Here is a 25676-nt window from a genome sequence, read left to right as displayed (position 1 = left end):
GGTCCATCAGACTACATGTCTGGGACTGGCTAAAATCAAAGAGATGAATGCCCCAAATGTTCCCTCAATTGCCTGCTTTGAAAATTGACTGATAAATCAAATGGTTGTCTTGCTCGTTTTCTGAATTCCACAGAGGTGTTGAAGGCCAGAAAACCCAACCCCCGCAACTTCCACTCACAACATTCAGGTATTTTTACCACCTATTCAGTGGGAAACGTGTGTCAACAATGGTTGGAGCATTTCAATTTACAGCTTCATGACACAATTCCTAGTCTGTAGATATGAACCTTTAGGTGGCAGATTCAGTCCCATATTCGTATCGGGATGTTTGATGTTAGAACGCATACATTGACAACGCGTACCTTTACAACGCGTTCGTAACAACGAAAGTTGTTACCACGCATTGCGCTGGGGGGCGCAAAATTGATTAATTTAATTTACTATTCCAACACCAGTCCTCGTGGATAGTAGGGAAGGTGTTGGGATAGTAAATTAAATCATTTACTATCCTTGAGCGCCCCCCAGTGCAATGCGTGGTAACAACTTTCGTTGTTACGCCCGCGTTGTAAAGGTATTCCGTGGTAATGCTTGCGTTCTAAACGCTGCATACCTCGTATCGTTGTGAACATGCCAACAAGGAGGTCTTCTTTACTGAAAAGGAATGTGACTCTTTTGTGGGACATTGATTAATTTGCAAACATGTAACCATTGACGGTGCATGTAATGTGTCAGTAGTGAATTTGCCTTGTTTTTTTAAAAGGAATACCAGCCCTGGCAATATTCCCACTTATTACTGTCCTTTGAAATGTAAGTTTTAATGTTAAGCGATTAGGACTGTTGTGGAAAGCGAGCTGGGATACCATACATTTTATCAGTCTCCAAGATCGTCACCTGCTCCAATAACGTCCTTTTCCCTCCCACGCAAGGGGGTATGGATAGCTGGTTGTGTCCTTCGTTTCAAACTTTGAAGGCAGGTTTAAACCAGCTAAGCAGATTCAAAGCACTATTGTTTCAGAAAGAAGTAGAACTAACATCTGCTTGAGAAACTTTTGAATTACAAGTTGCAAGGACATCCAGTGAGATAAGCCCTTGTTAAACACCAATCTCCCATTTCATTTTGGCGAATTAGTTAATTGCATTTTTAATGTATCGAATTTGGCTGGCCGTGCTAATTTGTTTAAGATTTTGGGCTCTGGCTCAGTCAGTTAATTTCAAACGATCTCTGGAGTAATGCCAGATATTATTCATTCCCTTTTTCCAGTGTGAATTGGGCCTTCCCTCTGTTGTTATTCCTCATTTGAGGCATTTTGATTCTATTTTTGTTCCTCCACAATGTATGTTCCGTTTGCAATCCCAATGAAACTACCACCACTCCAGCTGTGCAATGAGTGCATGCTTCAATTCTTTGGAATTCTTTTGCTCCAAGAACTAGAATTTGACTGGTCATTGTCATTCCTGGTTTACCTGTGTGCATTTTCAGTGTTGTCTCATGGGCCTAAAGCTTCTTCAGAATGTGATCTAAGAACCACTACTTCCAGAGGAAACAATTGCATCAGCACATGGAACACTCCGTACTGGCTCTAATAACATGGATGCAGGTTGTCCAGCTACTTTCTCAGCATCGGCTGAGACTTAAGATCTTGTCTGTTCTCTGGAACTTGTGAACTGGGCTGTAGATCAATCGTCGCCTGTGGAGACAGAATCCATTTTGGATTCACTAGCCTTTGAATTTGCGAGTGACATCAAAAGATTCCTTTTCTTGAAGTGGGGTTTCTATTGTGGAAGTTTTTCTTCCTTTTTTATGCTGATGTCAGACAAGTGTTGAAGGTCCTTTTTCGGTTTCACATACTCCTTTTGTCTGTGCTCTGATCTTCCCGGTTTCTCTGATTATCTGTCTGTTAAGTCCTGAAAGGAATGAGAAAAACATGTAGTAGTATACTGATACCATCAGGTTGTTTAATATCATCATGGTTATGTAAGTTGTAACGTTTCTCGGAGGACTCCGGTTGTTGAGATCCACCCCGTGATTTCGTTCATTCTATAATTTTCTGTCTTTCCTTGTGTTTTTTAGAAGACTCTGGTGCTTGTTTGGTATTGTCTTTCTCAGAACTCCCTTTAAGCTGTGGCTTATTTGGTCAGACTCCCAAATTATCTCTACCTATAAATGTATAGGTGTCAGCAACAATTTTGGGTAATTCGCGCTCCTGGTCTGCTCCTGCGAGAGAAGCCGGTGTATCGCCTATGCTGCTGCTTCCAATTTAATGTTACTTAACATATATATATTTTTTAAAAATTGTATTGATCCAAAAAAACAAACAATGGGCATTTAAAAGGCATTCCATGCATACAGAAATAGGGCGATTCAAAAATAAAAATTCAAGTACATCGACACAATTTGAAGAAAACAATACAGTTATGGCAATCCGTCAGCCCCCCCCCCCTTGCTCCCCGAACCCTCCATCCCCCTCCCCCCTACTCGGAGTCGCTATCGCTGTCCAACTGTGGTGGCTCGCAGATGAACCCTCTATACTCATTCCATGCTCCCCAAAGTTACTTAATATATTTGAAAATACTATGTCAAAGTTGGCAATTCATTTCATCCTCAAATCCAGGACAGGGGCTCCCCCTTATTAATTTTGAATTTGTTTTAGCACTTTCAGTAAAAGCGCAAGTGATGGGGTACCATATGTTATAGTACACAGTCAATGGAGGGAACCAATCCAAGCGGCAAGCACATCGTGAGGATTCTGTTTCTATCATGTGGTTCCGTACGGGGATACACTGCTTCAGGCTGCTTTTTTTTTGTGCGATCCAAAATTAAATTTCCTCCTGTCTGCTGGGAACCTTTCTCATTATAGCATTATTGGTTATAGGACTAATTTTAGGCGCAGCTAACTGTGGCTGAACAGCTTGGACAGCCCTTGCTGGGGCAGTTGTTATTGTACGCATAACAAACTGCTTTAGGCATCTATATAGTCCAACTAGACCAGTAGAGAGAGTGTGTAATTACCTGCATTAAGTGTTGTTGAACTTGGCTATGTATCCCCATTACTGCTCAATGATACAGATGCGACCTCTGATTTCATTCCAATATAGAGCATTATCTTAGGTGCTATAGCATGAACCAACAATAAAAATGGGCTACATGGCTGCCAATTGCAGACTGTGCCTACAATAACTGACTGCATGCTTTTTGGGGTCACTCTACTTTCTTCTTTTCACATGGTTTTCACCCACAACTATTAACCATTTCTGTCCAACCTACCATACTTCCCGCCATCCATAGTTAACAAGGGAGGCAGCTGTATTATTTAACTTATACAAAGCAAAAGCCATCTATAAAAAATGTGCATATCACCATCAAAATATTTCCCTGTTATATGCATTTTAAGTTTGGCTTTAGACTGTTTTTTGCGGGTCCTGGGATTCATTCTAAGTTTCTGGCCACATTGTGGAACCATTTTCCTTTGCTCACCTTTTCGGGAAAGGGACAATCAGTTTGGCACTTCCTCATTGCTGGCATATCCACTCAGTATTTCAAATATCACACATTAAACTTGCTCTCACATCTCCAGCATGTCCTCCTCCAGACATCATTATTAATAATACCACAGAATTTCAGGCTATTGTTGACTCTTGAAGAGTTAGGGGGCAAATGCAGTGTCTGTTACATTGTAGGGAGTACAGTCCTGAGTGGTTGCGGGAAACTCCAGTCTTTGTTCATGCTTCCTGGCTGGTGGCAAGTTTCTATCAACAATTCCTTTAAAAACGTGGTCCTACTATGTCTGGTTGAAGGGGTTTTGGGGGGGGGGGGAACAGTTGGAACACTGCAGCCTCAGCCACTTGTGTTACAACATCGCAAGCGTAACCACACTTGCCTTAACTATGCATATGCTTTAGTTACACATGCATGGTTAAGGCAGTGCGTGGTCTAGCTGCTAGTTGCTGCTGGGCGAAAACAGGAAGCTCTCGACCAGGAAGAGAGCCAGAGGACGAGGTGAGGTAAGTGGGGCGGGGCTAGGGGGGTAGTTTTCAGAGCTGTGGGGTTGGGGTCGTTTTCAGTGATGTGGAGGGTTGCAGTAGTTTTCAACGTTGGGGGGTCGGGAAGGTTTTCGGGGCTGGAGAGGTTGGGGTAGTTTTTAGTGCTTGGGGGCGGAGTAGTTTTTAGGGCTCGGGGGGTCGGGTCATTTTTTAAATTAAGGGTTAGGGATTTAGGCCTAAGAGCACTGGAAGGGATTGGGGTAGTTTTAGGGACAGCGTGGGGGGATGCGAGGGGGTCGTAGTAGTGTATGTTAAGGATTAGGAAAAAAAACACGAAGTCCCTACAGGAGTCACAAAGTGATCTTGAATGCACAAAGGTGCCCTGTTTTTTGCAACAATACCAATCTCACAATAGGCAAGAACCTACAAAGTTTAAGGAAAACATGAGAGTATAAATGCAACTCATATATAACCAGAAATCGCACATTGACATTATAGGAAATGCATATTATAAGAATTAATCAACAGAGAAGAAAAAAGAGATTATTTAGGAAAAAATACTTTGTGCAAACAATGTATTTATTAAACAATGTTACTTTACATTAATAATCACAAAAATTGGCAATGTAAATACTTTTATGCACAGCATCATAAAAAACATATACGGCGATAGTTAAAATGTTCATCAGAACAGGGGTCTGATGAACATTTTAACTATCGCCGTATATGTTTTTTATGATGCTGTTTTTATAGATATAATGAACTTTGCATAAAAGTATTTACATTGCCAATTTTTGTGATTATTAATGTAAAGTAACATCGTTGAATAAATACGTTTGCACAAAGTATTTTTTCCTATATAATCTCTTTTTTCTTCTCTGTTGATTAATTCTTATAATATGCATTTCCTATGTGCGATTTCTAGTTATATATGAGTTGCATTTATACTCTCATGTTTTCCTTAAACTTTGTAGGTTCTTGCCTATTGTGAGATTGGTATTGTTGCAAAAAACAGGGCACCTTTGTGCATTCAAGATCACTTTGTGACTCCTGTAGGGACTTCGTGTTTTTTTCTATATATCTCCCCTGGTCCCAGACCCACAACAAAAAAAAGGGGGCCTCCTTTATTTTGTTAAGGATTAGGGACAGCACAGGGGTGGGAGGGGGTCAGGGTAGTGTATGTTAAGGGGCAGGGTTTTAGGCCTTAGGGCAGGGGGAGGGGAATGTGTAGTTGGGATCGTTTTTAAGGCTTAGGGGAGGACGCAGTCGTTTTTAAGGCTGGGGAAGTCAGGTAGTGTTTTAGGAAAGTGTAGAAGACTATGAAAGCTGACAGCACCCTCTAGCATACTCCAAAGAGAGGCGAGTGCCCTCATATTTTTTAGCACAAGTGGGAGAGATTGTACCCAATCTATAAGGGAAACCTCTCAGGGGAATAGAGTGTGTCGCATGAGAATCTTTTAAAGATACCAATACTGGAAAACTGCAGTTACAGATAAGTAACCCATTTTCTTTTCCATGTATCAAAATGGCAACCAGTACTATAGGTATACATTGTAGTAAATGAAGTACCCTTGAGGATGGTGGGTAGCAGTTCAATGAATCGCTATATCTATACTAAATATATATATATATATATATATATATATATATATATATATATATATATATATATATTACCCACTAAAAGAAAAGCATATACAGCAATATACATCTATCATTGTATTAATAATGTAAGAATGACATTGCGTTCATGCTTTATATGATAACATCATATGAATGTGAATATAACTATCAATAACATAGATGAATATCTATAAATACCTCAGAAATAGAGGCTCACCTTATTGGAACAGATGCCGTAACATCACCTTTGCTACAGCTCCATCAGTGCAGTGTGATGATTCCAGGCAACAGTGCTGCGTGAATGTGTGGGCACTCTTCCAAGTTGCAGCACGGCAGATATTTGCAAAAGAACACCTACAAACAGGGCAGCCAAGGTGGATACTGTTCTTGTTGTATATACCCTTGCCTTCAATGTTATGGGTTTGAAAGTCTTGGAGTGGCAAACCTGAATGGTTGCAGAAATCCATCTTGTAATGTTTGCCTTTGTCACAAGTACCTTGTCTCGATTCTCCATACAAATTCAATAGTTGATCAGTTTTCCGTATTTGTTGAGTCCGAAGTAAATAGAATTTAAGACATCGTTTGATGTGTAGGGTATGGACAGACCTTTCAGGTGATGATTTTGGATAGGGAAAAGGGTACGAAGTATGATAGGTTCATTGAGATGAAATTGTGATGAAACCGTGAGAATAAACTTAGGATTTGTTCTGAGAAGCAGATATTTGTCATATTTGTGAAAGCCTGTATTTTACAGACTCTGTGAGCTGAAGTGAGAGCCAACAGTAACGTGAGAAACTTAAGGCCCACATTGTGAATAGGTTTAAATGGGAGAGAACCACACTGAAATGCCATTAGGGAGGAGGAGCTTGTAGTGGAGATACGCTCTAAAAAACCCTTTCATGAATTGTTTTATTATTCTTGTGGAACAGAGAGAGAAAGAGAATGAAATGAACAACTGTATCTAGATATTGCTGTAAGGTGAAACTTGACCCTCATATGCACTAATCGTGACTTAGCAAGTAATGGAAGATAAGGCAGAATCTGCTCCAGCATGGCTTCCAACAGATGTAAGTTACACTGTTGACACCATTAACAGAATCGCTTCCATTTCAATTTGTATGTTTTCTTTCTGATCTTGCCTTTGATAAGATATCCCTATAGTCTTCAGGAACGTCTAAGTCTTTAAACTCGTAGAATTCAGGAGCCATGCGCACAGGCGGAGGGAGGTTGGTTACCGGGGTAGGACCTAGCCCAGGTTGATAGTCAATAGTGTCAGCCTGGCCAGGAGATGAATGGGATTGGATTCAGACAGCAGGAGTAGCTCCTCAAATCAGTGTTGCCGGGGCTACCTGGGAGCAATGAGGATGAGGCAACAGTACTGCATCTTCATTTTGTTTAGAACCTTTGATATGAGCGGGAAGGGGGAAAAGCATGTGCATAAATTCCAGATCATCTGATCAAAAAAGCATTCCTCAAAACCCTCACAGATCGGGTATTGACTGGCATAGAAAAGGCATTTGTTGTTCTTAGTTTTCGCGAAGAAATCCAGTGCTGGATTTCCCCAAAGTGAAAATATTCTGTCTAGTCCCGGTAGATCCAGTTGTCAGTTCTGACAGCTGATCTCGCTTCTCCTGAGAGAGTCTGCTAAAGTATTGCTTACTCCGAACGCATGTTCGGCTCTGAGATATTTTGGGGATAGTCAGCCAGCTTAACAGCTCTTGAGCTTCTTGGGAGAGCGGCAGTGATCTTGTACCTCCTTGTCTGTTGACATCATGCATGGTGGTCAAATTGTCTGTACGTACCAGCACCAAACTGCTTGCTGTTCTTGGTAGAAAAGCATGCAGGGTGAGGAAAATTGCTTTCAATTCCAAGTGGTTGCTGTGCATAATTTTCTACAGGGCAGGCCATTACCCTTGAATCTGCAAGTCCTGCAGATGGCCGCCTAGCCCTTTAGAGGCATCCGTAGTTATAATGAAATCAGGTATCTGGGGCAGGAAAGTGAGGTCTTCTGAGAGGTGAGAGATTTGAGACCAACACTCTAGCATTTCCATCATCCTCAGGGTGATGATGTCTTTGAACAATCTTTATTTTTGTATACATTGTTTTTGTAGCTCCTCTTGTAATGGCCTCATCCTTAGGCGTGCAATAGGTACTAGATTGATTGTGGAGAATATCATGCCCAGCAACAACTTGTACAGATGTACTGAAATGGACCTTTTTGTTTTGTATAATTTGGTTACCGCATTTGTTAGTCTCTGCTCCCTGTCTTGAGAAAGATAGGCCTTGTTATGGATCATGTCCAATTTGGAACTAAGGAATATTATGTTTTGGAACAGTGACTGAATTCCTAAGATTCACAGTAAGACCCAGCTTGCCGAATAATGGAATGCAAGCTTCTGTTGCTTTGGATGCTTTCAAAGGTGTGGGAGATTTTAGCAGCCAGTCGTCCAGGTATGAAAATACCTGGTGACCTTGTCTGAGAGTAGCTGCTACTGGTGCCAGGCATTTGGTAAAAATGTGTGGCGCTGACTTGAGGCTACTGTAAATCTGAGGTACTTGTGGTGCTTGGGATGCACCGAGATGTGGAGATATGCGTCCTGTAAGTCCAGAGATATCATACAGTCTCTGCTGTTTAGGAGATGAAGGATGTCTGAAAGTGTAACCATCGGAAAGGATTGTTTGCATAGGAACTTGTTTAGCTTTCTGAGGTCTAGGATTGGTCTCCATTACCCTGTAGAAGCGGGAATAAAAATCCAAATCTCCCTGGGAATATAGAACTCTCTTTATTGCAGCCTTGGCAAGCGTGATGAGGTCTTCTTTCTTTAAAAAGTGAAGACGAGGGGGGTGCCCTCCTCTTGGGCGATTGTTCAGTGGTCTTTGGGTAAACTCCAGGGTATGGCCATAGGTGACCAAGTCCAAAAACCATCTGTCCGAAGTTATCTTTACCCAATGGGAGATGTAGTTAGAAATGTTTGCACCCATGGGATTGGATGAAGGCGGCACCTGACCGAGGTCACTGTTTCGAGCTGTGTCCCGACCCTGGGGGGATTGCTTTTGGCACGGACCCTGTTTGGTACATGCCACTACAGGCAGTTGACGATATTGTTGCTGCTGGTAAGTGGGCCTGTATTGTGAATGGAAAGGTTGGAACTGTTGGGAGCGCAGATATCCTCTGCTAAATGACAAAAAAAATCTCTTTCTCGTGCATTCCGAAAAAGCAACTTTTTGAACTGCAGGGTGCCAAGGAATCGAGCTGTGTCTATGTCCGTTTTTATTGGTAATAAAACATCATCAATGTGTTTACCGAATAGGGATTCCCCATCGTAAGTCATGTATAGGATCTTGGACTGTACTTCAGGCCTAAAGGATGTTGATTTAAGCCATCCCTGCCGTCTGACGACCGCTGCCCGTGCCAGCTGAAGTAATCTTGTGGCAGCAATGTCCATCGCTCGCACAATCAATGACTTCAGAAGATGAAAACAAGTAACTTTGGTTCTCCAGTATTGGTAACTTTCATAGATTCCCATTGCTTGTATCATTCCCCGTCGTCGGGATGGGAGTCACCGGTAAATAAAAAATACATTAGAAATAGGTACAAACAAAAAAATAAGGCCTAGGCCTCATCTAATTTTGTAGCATATCCACCTCTTTTTGTTAAAGAGACCAAATAAAATGAACAGCCAATTAGAATAGCCTCACCCCACAGAACCTGCCTGAGAGCGCCTCAGATTTTCGTAGCCGTTGTGTAACAGTATACCGTCCTGTCCCTGGCAGTAGCGGTGGCTCCCCCACGCTTCCCTGGCCATCGGATACCGTAGCGCTTGGCTGCTTGGTAACATTTGTTTCCTTTGCTCACACATTCCAAAACGTAGCGCTTTCACATAAATATCGTAGCGCTTGGCTGCTTTGTGACTTTTGAATACTCTGCTTGCACAATCCAAAACGTAGCGCTTTTGCAGAAATATCGTAGCGCTTGGCTGCTTAGTGACATTGGAATTCTTTCTGTGTATACTTATAAGCGTAGCGCTTATTGCATACTCGCAGCGCGTTAAGATTGGTGCCTGGGTCTTTGCTGCTCTGCTCGTGCTTTGACATTGTATGTGTGCCGAATCTCTGTTGGGTGTTCGTGCTGGCATATTGTAGGAGCGCTTTAATTTTATTTTTAATTAGAGGTCCGCTTTGGTTGCTGTAAGGATCCCTGCCTGCTTGCTGACACGCATTCGCCCCGTGTTTTCGTTTGTTTTTGCCGCCATCTTGTGACGGTGCCTCCCGGCCCGTAGCTCCACCCCGCTCCCGCCTCCCAGCTGACCCTCCCTCCCACTAGCAGATAAGGAAGACCTCACCAGCCCCATCGCTGTGACCGTCCTGTCCCTGGCAGTAGCGGTCGCTCCCCCACGCTTCCCTGGCCATCGGATACCGTAGCGCTTGGCTGCTTGGTAACATTTGTTTCCTTTGCTCACACATTACAAAACGTAGCGCTTTCACATAAATATCGTAGCGCTTGGCTGCTTTGTGACTTTTGAATACTCTGCTTGCACAATCCAAAACGTAGCGCTTTTGCAGAAATATCGTAGCGCTTGGCTGCTTAGTGACATTGGAATTCTTTCTGTGTATACTTATAAGCGTAGCGCTTATTGCATACTCGCAGCGCGTTAAGATTGGTGCCTGGGTCTTTGCTGCTCTGCTCGTGCTTTGACATTGTATGTGTGCCGAATCTCTGTTGGGTGTTCGTGCTGGCATATTGTAGGAGCGCTTTAATTTTATTTTTAATTAGAGGTCCGCTTTGGTTGCTGTAAGGATCCCTGCATGCTTGTTGACACGCATTCGCCCCGTGTTTTCGTTTGTTTTTGCCGCCATCTTGTGACGGTGCCTCCCGGCCCGTAGCTCCACCCCGCTCCCGCCTCCCAGCTGACCCTCCCTCGCCCCTCCCCCTCCACTATCCACATATGACAGATGCTTTTGCGCGCAGCGGTCACGCGCAGCGGTCGCGCACCAGTTGCGCCGAAGGTGCGCCAAAGGTAAGCCCGTCTACGCCCGTCCGCGCCTGGACCTCGCCCAGCGCCTGTCCCCCTGGTCCTCGTCGCCCCCACCCCACCAGAGTCACATATGATGCCGCAACTCTCCACGCCCTCAATCCAGGACGCTCTGCACACTGCTGCATAGTCACCCCAGGACGTACCCACGGCCCATTCGCCTGCCTCTCCTGCAAGTTCAACTGCTTCAGGACCCTCACCAAATCCTATTCCTCCACACTCAGCTCCGTCTCTAATCACCTGAAGTGCATCCTGCTGAACACCCGCTCGATACACAGACACGCAACTGAACTCTGGGACCTACTCGACACTGCGTCACCGGACATCGCCTTCCTTACAGAAACATGGATGAACACATCATCAGCTCCCGACATCGCCATAGCCTTACCGGACGCCTATAAGATTATCCGAAAAGACCGCACCAAACAAACAGGAGGAGGCATCGCCATCATCCATAGGAACACCATCAAAATCACGACCAGCTCCGACGATCTTCTTGCAACCGCCGAACACCTTCACTTCCAGATCCACCCCAACCCTAGGACCACACTTAGGGGCACCCTCATCTACAGGCCTCCAGGTACCCGCACTCAATTCAGCGATGACATCACTGACTTCGTCAGCCCACATGCCCTCGCCTCCGAGAACTACATTCTTTTAGGAGACCTCAACTACCACCTTGAAAACAAACAGGACAGCAACACCTCCACCCTCCTGGACAACCTGGCCAATCTCGGACTCAAACAACTTGTTGACACCCCCACCCATATAGCCGGACACACGCTCGACCCTATCTTCACCTCCAGCAAGCACATCTCCTTCGATCGCACCACAGCCCTACACTGGACGGACCACAGCTGTGTTCACTTCAGCTACAAAACCACCCTGACCCACAACCGCCCACAACCTATTCCTCGGAGAAACTGGAACAAAATCACCTCCGACCAACTCCTCACATCACTCAACAAAAACCCTCCCACCCTCTCATTGGACCCAAACCAAGCGGCCACCAATCTCAAACCATGGATCACCCACAGTGCTGACGAATTAGCACCCCTGAAAAAGCACCAGATCAAATCAGCCAGCAAAAAAGCCCCCTGGTTCAATGATGACCTTAAAATATCCAAGAAACTATGCCGCACCCTGGAGACAACATGGAGAAAATGCCCAACCACCGACAACATGACCACCCTCAAGGCAGCCACCCGCAAACACCACCAACTGATACGATCCGCCAAGAAATCAGCATTCAAGGATCGTCTCGACAACAACACTCACAACAGCAAAGAACTTTTCAACATCGTCAAAGAATTCACCAACCCCACCGCAGCGTCTAACGACATCACTCCCTCCCAAGACCTCTGTGATGCGTTATCCTCCTTCTTCTACAATAAAATTGCTGACATCCACAACAGCTTCAAAAATACTCCCAGCGATCAACCCTCCCCACCCCCGCACATCCCACTCTGTCATCTAACAACCTTAGCGCTTGGAACCCAATCACCACTGAAGACACCATCCGCCTAATGAACTCAATCCACTCTGGCTCGCCAACTGACCCCTGCCCCCACCACATCTTCAACAAAGCTGACTCCATCATCGCACCCCATCTCCGTGATGTCATCAACTGCTCGTTCAACTCTGCCACCTTCCCAGAAAGCTGGAAACACGCCGAACTCAGCGCCCTTTTGAAGAAACCCATAGCAGACCCCTCTGAACTCAAAAACTACCGACCCATATCCCTCCTCCCATTCCCGGCCAAAGTAATTGAGAAAGCCGTCAACAGCCAGCTCGCCGCCTTCCTTGAATCCAACAACTCCCTTGATCCTTCTCAATCCGGCTTTCGAGCCAAACACAGCACCGAAACCGCCCTCATTGCAGCGACCGACGACATCCGAGCTCTCCTGGACAATGGAGAAACAGTGGCCCTCATTCTACTCGACCTTTCCGCCGCCTTCGACACTGTCTGTCACAGCACCCTCATACAACGCCTCAACAACATCGGCATAGAAGGAAAAGCCTTGGACTGGATCACCTCGTTCCTAGCTGGGAGAACCCAGAGAGTCCGACTTCCCCCATTCAACTCAGAGGCCACTGAAGTCATCTGTGGAGTACCTCAAGGATCATCTCTCAGCCCCACCCTCTTCAACGTTTACATGAGCCCACTCGCATCCATCGCGCGCCAACACAACCTCAACATCATCTCTTACGCCGACGACACCCAATTAATACTTTCCCTCACCAAAGACCCTAACACCGCCAAAACCAATCTTCACGAAGGCATGAAAGAAGTAGCCTAATGGATGAAACATAGCCGCCTAAAACTCAACTCAGACAAAACGGAGGTGCTCATCCTAGGATCTTCCCCATCAGCCTGGGACGACTCTTGGTGGCCTTCCGCGCTGGGCACAGCACCCACACCCACAGACCATGCACGTAACCTTGGCTTCATCCTAGACTCCTCTCTCTCGATGTCCAGACAAGTAAACGCAGTTTCATCCTCATGCTTCAACGTACTTCGCATTCTCAAAAAGATCTTCCGCTGGATCCCCCTCGAGACAAGAAAGACTGTCACCCACGCACTGGTCACGAGTCGACTGGATTATGGTAACACACTATACTCCGGAATCACAGCAAAATTACAGAAAAAACTCCAACGCATCCAAAACGCTTCAGCAAGACTCATATTGGACATCCCTCGCCAAGATCACATCACCGGACACCTAAAAGACCTCCACTGGCTTCCCGTAAACAAAAGAATTACATTCCGTCTTCTTACCCATGCACACAAGGCCCTCTACAATCTAGGACCCGAATGCCTCAACACTCGACTGTCCTTCTACAAACCCTCCCGCCAGCTTAGATCGTCCAATCAAGCCCTCGCCGCAGTCCCGCGCATCCGAAAATCCACCATGGGTGGCAGATCCTTCTCCTTCCTGGCTGCAAAGACCTGGAACTCACTCCCCACTCACCTCCGCCTTACTCAAAACCACATCTCCTTCAGAAAAGAACTTAAAACATGGCTATTCGACAAATAATGAAACCCTGCCCCCAGCGCCTTGAGACCCTCTGGGTGAGTAGTGCGCTATATAAATGCCCGAACTTGAACTTGAAGATGATGAAGGCTGAGCTTTCCCAGGGGAGGACAGTGGGCGCATGGGAATCTATGAAAGTTACTAATACTGGAGAACCAAAGTTACAGGTAAGTAACTTGCTTTCTTACTCCAGTAGTGGAACTTTCATAGATTCCCAATGCTTGTATCAGAATAACCAGCAGTCAGAATGCATATTTTGCGCAATAATACATTGTTATAAAATTTTGCAAGATGCATCATAGCCATTAGAGATACAAATTATCTAAAGAGTAGTCAGTGAACATCAAGAGTGATAAAATGTGTGAATAACCAATAAAAGGAAGGAGGGTTAGAAGGGAAAGCTCACCATTTATTGAAAGAGGTTATTCAGGACTGCCTATCCCACTGCAGCGTCACTATGCGTGGAGGAGTCCAAGCAGTAATGCATTGTGAAGGTATGGGCACTGCTCCATGTCGCTGCTCTGCAAATGTCTCTGATCGGCACACTTGCGAAGAGAGCAACTGAAGAAGACAAGGAACTCGTACAGTGCGCCCCGTCCTAGGGGCTTACCAGCCGCTTGGTGACAGTATTGGATCGCACTGGCAATCCATCGAGCAATACCCTGCTTTGGAAGAGGGAAACCTTTGCAAGGGGCACTGAAAGCAACACAGAAAAAACTAGTTACTTACCTGTACACTATGGTTCTCCAGTATTATCTTTCATAGATTCACATGCTTGTATCTTCCCCGTCGTCATGGTGGGAGTCTCCCGGTAAAAGAATAACCATAGCAGTAGAAGAAAAAACTGCCTGGAAACCATAGAGTAGTAAAACAATAGGCAACCTCTCCTCCTCATTATGTGGACCAAATTACAGCCAATCAGCTGCCAGCACCAGCCTACACCATTCCCAGCAGAGTCACCATACCCCAGATTTCCTACCGCCCAAGAGTGAGCTTTGTAAGAAACCAGAGTTAAAGGTGGTCTACCTAGAAGAAACGGGGAGGTGGGCGGGCGCATGTGAATCTATGAAAGATAATACTGGAGAACCATAGTGTACAGGTAAGTAACTAGTTTTTTCTCCAGTATTGTATCTTTCATAGATTCACATGCTTGTATCAGAATAGATAGCAGTCCTTTTCTAAGAGCGTTTCTAGGCTAGACCCCCTTTGTCTCAGGGCTCTGCGCCGTAAGCTTTTTATTTTTTTTAAAGTCTCATTAAGAAAAACATGTAACAATTTTTGTCATTAAGAAACCTTTGTGTATAAACAACATTACAGAAAAGTAATTGTAAATTTAAAACATGTACCTTATTTAACCACTTGCACGCTGATGACGGAACCGCTCCGTCATCAGCTGCGGGTGCGCTGTGCTGATGACGGAGCGGTTCCGTCATGGCCCGGTCGCCGCTCATGCGTGGCGCAAATTCCGCGCCTGCGCTGAGCGTTCTATTGAGCGGGGCGGGCCATGACGGAACCGCTCCGTCATGAGCACAGGTCAACCGAGGCTGGTGACGGAGCGGTTCCGTCACCAGCATGCGGCCGCCACGCGGCCACCCCGCCCCCTTAGCACTGCGGCAGAATAGCCGCCGCAGTGAAGGGGTTAAAAAGGTGTCGTAGAACTGCTTGTCACACTGCTGCATCTGCTTTCCATTCTGTGTCCAGACAATAATGTTTGGTAAATGTATGGACATTTGACCAAGTTGCTACTCTGCATATGTCTGGAAGCGAAACGCCTGCTAGCAATGCAGTTGAAGTTGCCATCTTCCGTGTGTCATGAGCACGTACTTTTGTGCACAGAGGTTTTCCCGCTTTTTCTTGGCAGAAGACGATGGCGGATGCAATCCATCTAGAGGTGGAGGATCTTGAAAGAGCCAAACCTTTTCTAGGTCCTGAGTAAGCAATAAACAACTGATTTGATTTACGAAAAGATTTTGTCTTTTCAATATAAAACTTAAGACATCTCCCAATGTCCAAAGTATGAAGAGCTTTCTCTGCTGCTGTGCTCGGATTCTTGAAATACGTAGGCAGGATCACTGGTTCATTTAAATGAAAGGAAGAAGGTATTTTAGGGAAAAATTTGGGATTAGTTCTTAGCAGCACCTTATCCGATCTGAATTGCATGAAGGGATCTTGAATTGAAAAAGCTTGAATTTCGCTGACTCTCCTGGCTGATGTGAGAGCAAGAAGTAATGCTACTTTCCATGAGAAAAATTGCAACTCTGCCTTGTGAATTGGTTCAAAAGGTGCTTTCATGAGCTGTGACAAAACTATGTTAAGTTGCCAAGGAGGCGGAGGACGTTTAATTGGAGGAAATTTCCTGAATAAGCCTTTTAGGAATTCTTTAATTAACCTTTGAGACCAAAGAGATGGACATCCTGGAGATCTACGGTATCTGGATATTGCTGCCAAATGGACTTTAATTGAAGAATGAGAAAATCCCGATCTGGCTAATTGAAGCAGATATGGAAGAATTTGTTCCGGTGAGGAAGTAAAAGGATTAATCTTATGTGCAAGACACCAGTTACAGAATCTTTTCCATTTTGCCGTGTATGTCTTGTTAGTAGACATTGCTGTAGAACTTGCCGGGATTTCACGACATTCTTGAGGAATATCTAGTGACTGAAACTCATGCTCGAAAGGTTCCAAGCTGACAATTTTAGAGAGGTCAATTGCGGGTGAAGAACTTGACCCTTGCTCATGGAAATCAGAGTTTGGAATATCGGGAACTGTATCCTGGGCTCCACTGACAATTGGAGAAGTTCTGTGTACCAAATGTGCCTCGGCCAGGCTGGGGCTATTGGAATTATTTGGCAAGGTTCTGATCTCATCTTTCTCAGTATCCTCGGAATTAGAGGAAAAGGAGGGAAAGCATAAGCAAACATCCCTGTCCATCGGAGATGAAGAGCATTCCCTCTTGAACCTTTCTGTGGGAATCTGCTTGCGTAATGTCTGCACTTTTTGTTGCTCTGAGTTGCAAACAAGTCCAAATTTGGTTTGCCCCATAGATGGAATATCCGATCTAGTTGGTCTTGATTTAGTTCCCACTCGTGGCACATGGCGGATGATCTGCTTAACAAATCTGCTCTTGCGTTGTCTACCCCAGGAACATGCTCTACTTGCAGAGCTATGTTGTGACGAAGAAGCCAAGTCCAAATTTTCTGTGCCTGCGTAGATAGGGGCTTTGATCTTGTGCCACCTTGCTTTCGAAGATAAAACATCGTTGTAGTGCTGTCGGTCCTCACCATGACCGATGAACCCTGAATTCTGGGGAGAAAGGCTTGAAGACCCAGGAAAACTGCTTTCAATTCCAAGAGATTGATGTGAAGTTTTGCCTCTTGCGGAGACCAAAGACCTTGAACCTCTAGGTCTTGCAGGTGTGCTCCCCAACCATGCAATGAAGCGTCTGATGTCATGACGTAACTTGGAGATTGAGGTTCGAATAGCAGGCTCTTTGTCAAGTTGCTCCTGATACCCCACCATGACATTGCTCGTTTGATTTAAAAGTTGATGACGAGCTTGTCGTCGAATGAACTTAGAGCTTGAACCCATTGTTTGTCTAGGGATTCTTGAAGTGGTCTCATATGCAAACGGCAGTTGGGAATCAATGGGATACAGGATGACATCATTCCCAGCAAAGACTTGAAGATTCTGATGGAAGTGGACTTTTTTGATTTTATGGATGCTGTTAGATTTAGAATTTTCGTTACGCGTTCTTCTGATGGAAAAGCTTTCACTTCCTGAGTTTTCAATATTGCTCCGAGGAATTGAAGAGATCGTGTCAGAGTAAGAGAGGATTTTTCTCTGTTTATCCGAAGGCCTAGTCTTCGGAAAAGATTCATACAGATCTGTAAAGACTTTTGTGTCTCCTGGTACGATGGACCTTTTATCAGCCAGTCGTCCAAATAAGGGAAAATTTGCAGACCTTGCTGCCTTAGATGTGCTGCGATCGGAGCCATACATTTTGTGAAAACCCTTGGGGCAGACTTCAGGCCGAAAGGTAAAACTTTGAACTGGTAATGGTGCCCCGCCACCATGAATCGGAGATACCTTTTGTGCTTCTCGTGAATCGGAATATGGAAGTATGCATCTAAAAGGTCTAGAGAGACCATGTAATCTCCTTTGCGAAGTAAAAGAAGGATTTCCTGTAATGACAGCATGCGGAATGAGATTTTCTTTATGTATTTGTTCAGATCTCTGAGGTCCATTACCTGCCTCCATTTGGAAGATTGTCTCTTCTTTATTAGGAAAAAGTGTGAATAGAATCCTGTCCCTTGTTGATCTGATGGAACTTTTTCTATCGCCCCTTTCATTATGAGGGATAAAATTTCCGCTTTGAGGGCTGCAAGATGTTTTTGATTCCTACAGAGGGGTGGGCGATTTGGAGGTTTTTGTGAAAATTCCAGAGTGTGATCCTGTGTAATGATGTCTAATACTAGGGGTGGGCGGGCAGCTACGCTCCGTCCACGGAGCATGCGTAGTGCCGTCTGCTACGCATTTTGCGGTGCGGGCGTAGTAGCCGGCACTACGCATGCTCCGTGGACGAGCGTAGCTGGCCCGCCACCCGCCCGCCCTCAGTAAATACCCCCTTCAATGTTTAAATAAGTTTAAAACCACTTACCTGGTCCGCGCGCGTCCCGGGGCTCCCTCGTCTTTTTCAGTGCGCGTCTTGAACCCTAATGCGCATGCGTCGCCGCCCGCGCATGCGCATTTCTCGCTAGAAATGCGCATGCGCGGGCGGCCACGCATGCGCATTAGGGTTCAAGACGCGGGCACTGAAAGAGACGAGGGAGCCCCGGGACGCGCGCGGACCAGGTAAGTGGTTTTAAACTTATTTAAACATTAAAGGGGGTATTTACTGAGGGCGGGAGGGAGGCGGGTGGTGCGTAGTGGGGCTACGCGAAGTGCGCAGGTGGGCGTAGTTTCTCGCCCACTTTGCGTAGCTTCGCGAAGCCCCACTACGCTCACTACGCCCAGGGTTATCTAATACCCATTTGTCCGATGTTATGGACTGCCAATGTGGTAGGAATTGAGAGAGGTAATGGAACTGATTGATATGAGACGGTGTCAGAGGCGCCTGAAGAATATCACTGTCTGCGACCAGAATCTTGCTTTCCTCTTGCTGCAGATTTTCTCCTCCCTTGTTGCTGAAAAGATGTATTAGAGGATCGATATTGCTGATTGGAAGAGTACTGGTGGTAACCCTGTTGATGGTACGGTTGGTACCTATTTGATTGAAAAGAGGAACGTTGTTAAAAATGTCCTTTCGATCCTCTCCCCCGAAATGACTAGTAACGACCTTGCTGCAAAGATCCCAAAGATCTAGCAGTATCGGTGTCTGCTTTTATACCTTGAAGTGTCTCGTCAATATGCTTTCCAAACAAGCTTTCTCCATCAAAAGGCATGTCCATGATTTTAGATTGGACTTCAGGCCTGAAGGATGTTGACTTGAGCCACCCTTGCCTTCGAAGAGCAACCGCTCCAGCCTATTTTCGAAAAGCTATAGACACTAAGTCCATCGCTACATCTATGGACTCAGATGCCGCTCTGGCTCCATCTTGTAAAAATGTATTTGCTTCCTCCTTTTTGTCATCTGGAAGATGTGACAGGAGTGGTGCGATGTCAGACCACATCTGCCTGTTAAATCGACAAATAAGTGCCATTGCATTTGCCGCTTTGATAGATGCTGCTGCCATGACTGCAAAGCGCTTACCAATACCATCCATTCGTTTACCCTCCTTATCAGGAGGCGCTATGCAGGTTGAAATCGGATTTTTGGAGCGTCTTTGTGCCTCTTGAGTCACAACCGAATCCGGACGAGGATGCCCAATTAGACATTCAGGCGCCGTCTCTGGAGCGCGGTATTTCTTATCCAGTTTAGGAATTGAAGCTGGAACTGATGCCGGATTTTTCATCAATTTTATTCTTTCATCCCAGATATGCTGGATAATCGGAATAGCTCTTACGGACTTCCGAGTTGACTCTTTGAAATCATAAAGGAAACACTCCCTTTCCTTAACCGGCATAGCAAGCTCAAACCTTTTAGCGGCTTTTTCAATGAGATCATGAAAACCGGCTATATCCTCCGGCTGAGAACTTGCTTGAGGTAATGGTGACACAGGAGAAGTTGGAACGATGTATTGGTCCCATTCATCCCCAACCACATCATCCTGGGGAATCTCTCCTTCCTCAGCTTGATCGTCATGATCAGAATCCATTAAGTCATCTCGACTAGTTATTACTTTCGGAACGTCAACACGTTGAACTGGAGGCGGGGATTGAACCACTCGTGTTTCTTTCACAGGTTGAGAAACATTTGCAGGAGTAGTAGTAGTAGGGACTGAAGCGTTATCCTCCGGAAAACGACGGTAATAACTGTCTATCATGTGCCTCAAGTCAGAAATCAAAGATACAGGCACTGACATAGCCTCCTCTTGAACATTGGGACTTACTTCCTCTTCATCCTCATAATGATAAGCCTGATGAAAAGACTCATAGCGCTTTGGGCCTCTTACTGGACGATCTTTAAAAGAGAAGTGTTCCTGAACTGCTTGAAAATCTTCCTCTTCTGAGTCTTGACTTTTAATATGGAGCTGCGAGGGACTATAGGCAACTCCATAAGGCGATTTTTTTCGTCGTCGACGGGATCGTCGATGGGGCCGTTGACGGGACCAATGAATGCATCGTCGACGGGACGTTGTCGACGAATATCTTGCCGTCGACGAAGGCCTGGAACTCACCGTCGACGGAGTCGTCGTCGTCATCGATGTCGGCGAGGCTATCGTCGTCGAGATGGTCGTCGGAGTCGTCGACAGCTTCGTCGGCGGTCTGACTGGAATATCTGAAGATTTCGACGACAGTAACGAAGACGAAGCCTTCATTTTTGAAGTAGACTTGTGAGGAGTTGGAGGAAGAGAAGAAGAAGTTTCACCTTCTTTAGTTTTTCCTGATTTCTGTCTCTTTTGTTCTCCTTTTTCCTCAGAGGACTCTATCTTATGCTTTTTAGGGGTGTGTCCTTTGGCTTCACCATCAGACTCAGAGTCTGTGGATTTCTTCTTTTGAAGCCATAGTAATAGGCGTGCTTCTCTATCTTTGAGAGTTTTAGCAGAGAAGGTGCGGCAATATTTGCAGTCCTTTGGAACATGCTTGGGATACAAGCAGTACAAGCATTCCTTGTATGGGTCCTCAGAAAATAATCTGGCTTTGCCACAGGATCTGCAAGATCTGAAAAGCCTCTTCTTGGAGCCTTCAGACATTTTGAAGTAAATAAGCTTGAAAAAAACAGTACCTTACTTCCAACTGTAGAAGGTTAAAAGTTCAGTAGAGAGAAAAATTGAGCTGAGCTCAGGGAGACTCCTTCTCACATGAAGGCGGTTGGAAATCTGAGGTATGGTGGCTCTGTTGGGAATGGTGTAGGCTGGTGCTGGCAGCTGATTGGCTGTAATTTGGTCCGCATAATGAGGAGGAGAGGTTGCCTATTGTTTTACTACTCTATGGTTTCCAGGCAGTTTTTTCTTCTACTGCTATGGTTATTCTTTTACCGGGAGACTCCCACCATGACGACGGGGAAGATACAAGCATGTGAATCTATGAAAGATACAATATTGGAGAACTGTGTTGATCTTCAGTAAGTCTGAAGGCTCCTTCGGTATACATTTGGGATTCATCCTCAGAATCAAAGTCTCTTTCTTAAACTGTAAGAATGGTTCTTTAATAGTGAGAGCGTGTAGTTCACCTACCCTCCTGGCCGATGTTAAGGCAAGAAGGAGGGCCACTTTACATGAGATGAATTTAAGGTCCGCCTTATGAATTGGTTCAATAAACGGCCTCATGAGTTGAGTAAGGACTAAGTTAAGCTGCCACAGAGGCGGTGGAGGCCTAACTGGTGGAAAAACTCTAAAAAGACCTTTAAGAAATTGCTTTACAATTCTTGCTGACCAGAGGGAAGGTCCAGAAGAAGTCCATCTTAATCTAGAAATGACTGCAAAGTGCACCTTGATAGAGGAATGAGCAAGACCTAATTTAGCGAATGCCAGAATGTCTGGCAAAATCTGATGAGGAGCAGAAGACTAAGGATGAATGTTTTCTTGTCTGCACCACAGGCAGAATCGCTTCCATTTCAAGCAGTATGTCTTATTTGTACTAGGTGCTCGGGCTTGAGCCAGTACCTCCCTACACTCTTCCGAGATAATTAGATTCTGAAATGCTCGTGCTCAGGAGCCACGCTTATAACTGAAGAGAGCTCGGATCCGGATGTACCACTTAGCCCTGGGACATCTTCAGCAGAGAAGGAATTAAGCACAGATGAACTGGATGATCCAGGGAGAGCAGGAGTAGTTCCGTAACCCAAAACTGGCGAGGCCACGCCGGGCCACCAGAATCATCCTGCAGGGTTCCGCCTTGAGCTGTCTGAGAAGTCGGGGAATTAGAGGGATCGGAGGTAAAGCGTAAACAAAGGCGCCTGACCAGGCCATCAAAAGCACATTCCCCAATGATCCTGGATGGTGCTCCCTGCTTGCATAGAGTCGGCATTTCTTGTTCTCTGGAGTGGCAAAGAGATCTATGGGTGGAGTGCCCCAGAGACTGAAAATCTTTTCCAGAGTGTCTTGGTCTAGTTTCCACTTGTGGCTCACTGACTTAATGCGACTGAGCGAGTCTGCTGTCTTGTTGAGGGCACCTGGAAGATGTTCCGCCAAGAGTGACATTTGCTTTTGGATTGCCCATTCCCAAATTGCCTGAGCCTCTTTGGATAGCGGACGAGACCTTGTTCCTCCCTGCTTGTTTACATAATGCATGGCCGTCGTGTTGTCCATACGGACTAGGAAAGTGGATTGTCGAATTAGCGGAAGGAAGGCCTGTAAGGCTAGATGAATCGCCCTGATTTCCAACAGATTGAAATGGAGAAGGGGATGTTGTGGCAGCCAGGGCCGCTTACTTGAAGGTCCTGTAAGACTGCTCCCCAGCCTTCTAGAGAGGCATCCATTGTTATTATCAGGGGAGCTGGTGTGACCCTAAAGGTGAGACCCTGAGAGATATTGTCTTTGACCGTTCACCACTTGGCCGCCTCTTTCATAGGCTGAGTTATTGTGATATTGTCTTCGAAAGAGCCTTCTGCCTGGCGCCACTGCAAATCCAATTGCTCCTGGAGGGGGCGCATCCATAACCTGCAATGTGGAATATAGGGAATGCAGGACGAGATTGACCCCAGAAGGGACTTGTAGAGGTGAACTGAAAGTGACCTTCTTCATTGCAAGCGACGAGCAGAAGTCATCAGTTGTGTCTGCCTTTCTTTTGACGGGAACGCTTTGCAGCAAGATGTATCCACAATGGCTCCCAGGAACTTGGCCGACTTGGATGGGCACAGGACTGACTTTTCAGTGTTGAGCTGAAGTCCCAGGTGACGGAAGAGCTGAATGCATGATCCGACAGCTTCTTCCGCTGCATGATGAGACAAGAGCTTTCTCCAGCCAGTCGTCCACGTAAGGAAAGACCTGGAGCTTCTGTTTCCTGAGAAATGCTGCGACAGGGAGTAGGACGGTTGTGAAAATCGCGGAGCAGATCTGAGTCCGAAAGGCAGGAACTTGAATAGAAAGTGGCTCTTGGCTACAGTAAAGCGTAAAAACTTCCTGTGGGCCGGGTGGATGGAGACATGAAGTATGCGTCCTCTAGATCCAGGGTGGCCATGTAATCTCCTGGATTGGAGAGCCATAAAATGTCCTGTAAGGAGACCATCCGAAAAGAGAGTTTTATGAGATAGGTGTTTAGCTCCTTCATGTCTAACATTGAGCGCCATTTGTCTACGGACTTTTGAACAAGAAAGTACCGGGAATAGAATCCTTTTCCCCATTGGGATAGAGGGACCGGTTCTATCGCACCCTTGAGAAGTAATTGGTGGGCTTCTAGACGTAGAAGGTGTAGATGTTTGGATTCGGTGGCGCGAGGGGCTTTGGGTGGTGGTTGATGTTGAAATTCCAGAGTATGACCTGACAAGACAATATTGAGAACCCACCGATCTGATGTTATAAGTTGCCAGCTGTGGAAGTATTGAGATATCCTGCCCCCCACTGGTATTACAGGGGACAAAGGAACAGTAGGAAGAGCCAGGAAGCCGCTACTGGCACTTAGAGGAATCCCTCTCGTGGCGCCCTTGCCGTCCTCTAGATGAAGATCGAGAGAAAGAAGACGACTGGACTGGTCTTGTCGTTGAGAATTTTGCAGCCTGTATGACTGAGAAGGCTGCAAGTAAGAGGAATAGCACTGCTGCTGCTATCCGCCTCTGTATGATGAAAAACCTCTACCTTTCGCTCCACAGAAAGGAACCTTGCGGTATTGTAGAGCCCCAAGGGACTTTGCAGTTTCCGTGTCTTTATGTTTTGCAGCGCATCATCAATGTGCTTCCCAAAGAGCGCCTCACCGTCGAAGGGAAGATCCAGGATCTTGTTCTGGCCCGAACCAAGTGGCACGAAGCCAGCCTTGGCGTCGAAGGACTGCTGCCCCTGCCAGAGAGCGGAAAGCTATAGTGGCAATATCCATTGCACAGTCAATTATTTTGGAAGATGTTCTTTCTCTCTCCTGGAGGACCTTTTTGGTTCAACTTTAGCTTCTTCCTGCAGCTGGTCTAGATATGGAGACAGATCACACAACATCTGGCGATCATACCTTCCAAGAATAGACAAGGCATTGGCCGCTCTGACTAGGAGGCAGGACATGAAAGAGAACCTCTTCCCAGCATTATCCAACCGCCTTCCCTCTTTATCAGGTGGTGTGGTAAGAGGTGCTGCCGGATTTTTAGATTTCCTCTGGGCTGCTTGTGAAATCACAGAATCCGGTTTTGGCTGGCTGACCAGACAAGCAGGCTATCATCTGGAGCTTTGTACTTCTTTTCCAGACGCGGAAGCACCGGAATGACTGTGGCCGGCGACTTTTAGTCCTTCATCCCGGACATGGCCGACGACAGGGGTAAAGCGAACTGACTTCCTGTATGGTTCTTTAAAGTCATACAAAAAACATTCCGAATGTACAGATGGAATGGGCGGATAAAAACGCTTAGAAGCTCTCTCCATTAGATTGTGAAAACCCCCAATATCAGCTGGAGGAGAATCCACTGGATCTGGAACGGGAGAAGCGGGGTACGGAATGATGTACTCAGCCCAGTCACTGTCAGGGTCCGGGATCGTCATTGTCCCTTGGTCATCATTGTAGGAGAGTAGAGTCTGTTTCCTATGGTTACTCCCACTTTTTGCTGTGATTCTCTGGTTTTTCGACTTGAGTGTGGCTGTGGAGGTCTGTTCACACAGCCTGGGTAAGGTGGTGTAATCACCCCTTACTTAGATATAGTATATCTATATCTATATATACGTATAGACACATATACACGTATAAGTCACTCCTATGGCAGGCCTTAACAATCCTGGAGGCAGTGTGCTTGGTTTTATGTGAGAGGGTGCCCTAGCATGAGCTGAGCCCCTCTGCAGCTTTCGGAACCATCTCCTTATAGCTGATCTATGCTATAGCCATACCATATACTCTTAAGTGCATTATAATCTTCGCGGTTAATGCTAACTTTGGTGTGGCTTTATCAAAACATGGTGTGTAAGGTGTCAAACACTTTGGAATACTACCCCCCCCCCCCCCCCGCCAGTCCTGGCGGCGGGGTAGCATTCCACACTTCTAGAGAGAGAAGACATGTAGTTACTGGTTTACCTGGTTAAAGTTAAACAGAGCCTCAGCATCACAAAATGGATGCTGCTGCACAGACACGAGTCTGACCTCCTGTTGCTGGACGAAACTCTGGCAGGGGAGGCCTGGACAATAGGTTTCCTGTCCAGGGAGGTGCCAGCACCTCCCCAGACAGGCTTTTGTGTATTGGGGCAGGGAGGGCTGCATTCAGTGAATGCTTTCCAGACACTGCCAGGGGCACACAAGGTGCTCAATGCATTTCCCAGTTCAAACCGGTTGCTGGGGCAGT

The 25676-nt window shown here is 45.9% G+C and overlaps 1 protein-coding gene across 8 annotated transcripts in view; it reads right to left on the bottom strand.

Moving 5' to 3' along the window:
- Positions 1-25676, bottom strand: part of TERB1 (telomere repeat binding bouquet formation protein 1) — a 1077176-nt gene that overhangs the window by 463062 nt on the left and 588438 nt on the right. The window lies entirely within an intron of this gene.

Source organism: Lissotriton helveticus, chromosome 12, assembly GCF_964261635.1.
Source record: "Lissotriton helveticus chromosome 12, aLisHel1.1, whole genome shotgun sequence".
Classification (NCBI taxonomy): domain Eukaryota; kingdom Metazoa; phylum Chordata; class Amphibia; order Caudata; family Salamandridae; genus Lissotriton; species Lissotriton helveticus.
This window is presented reverse-complemented; position numbering and strand designations above follow the sequence as displayed.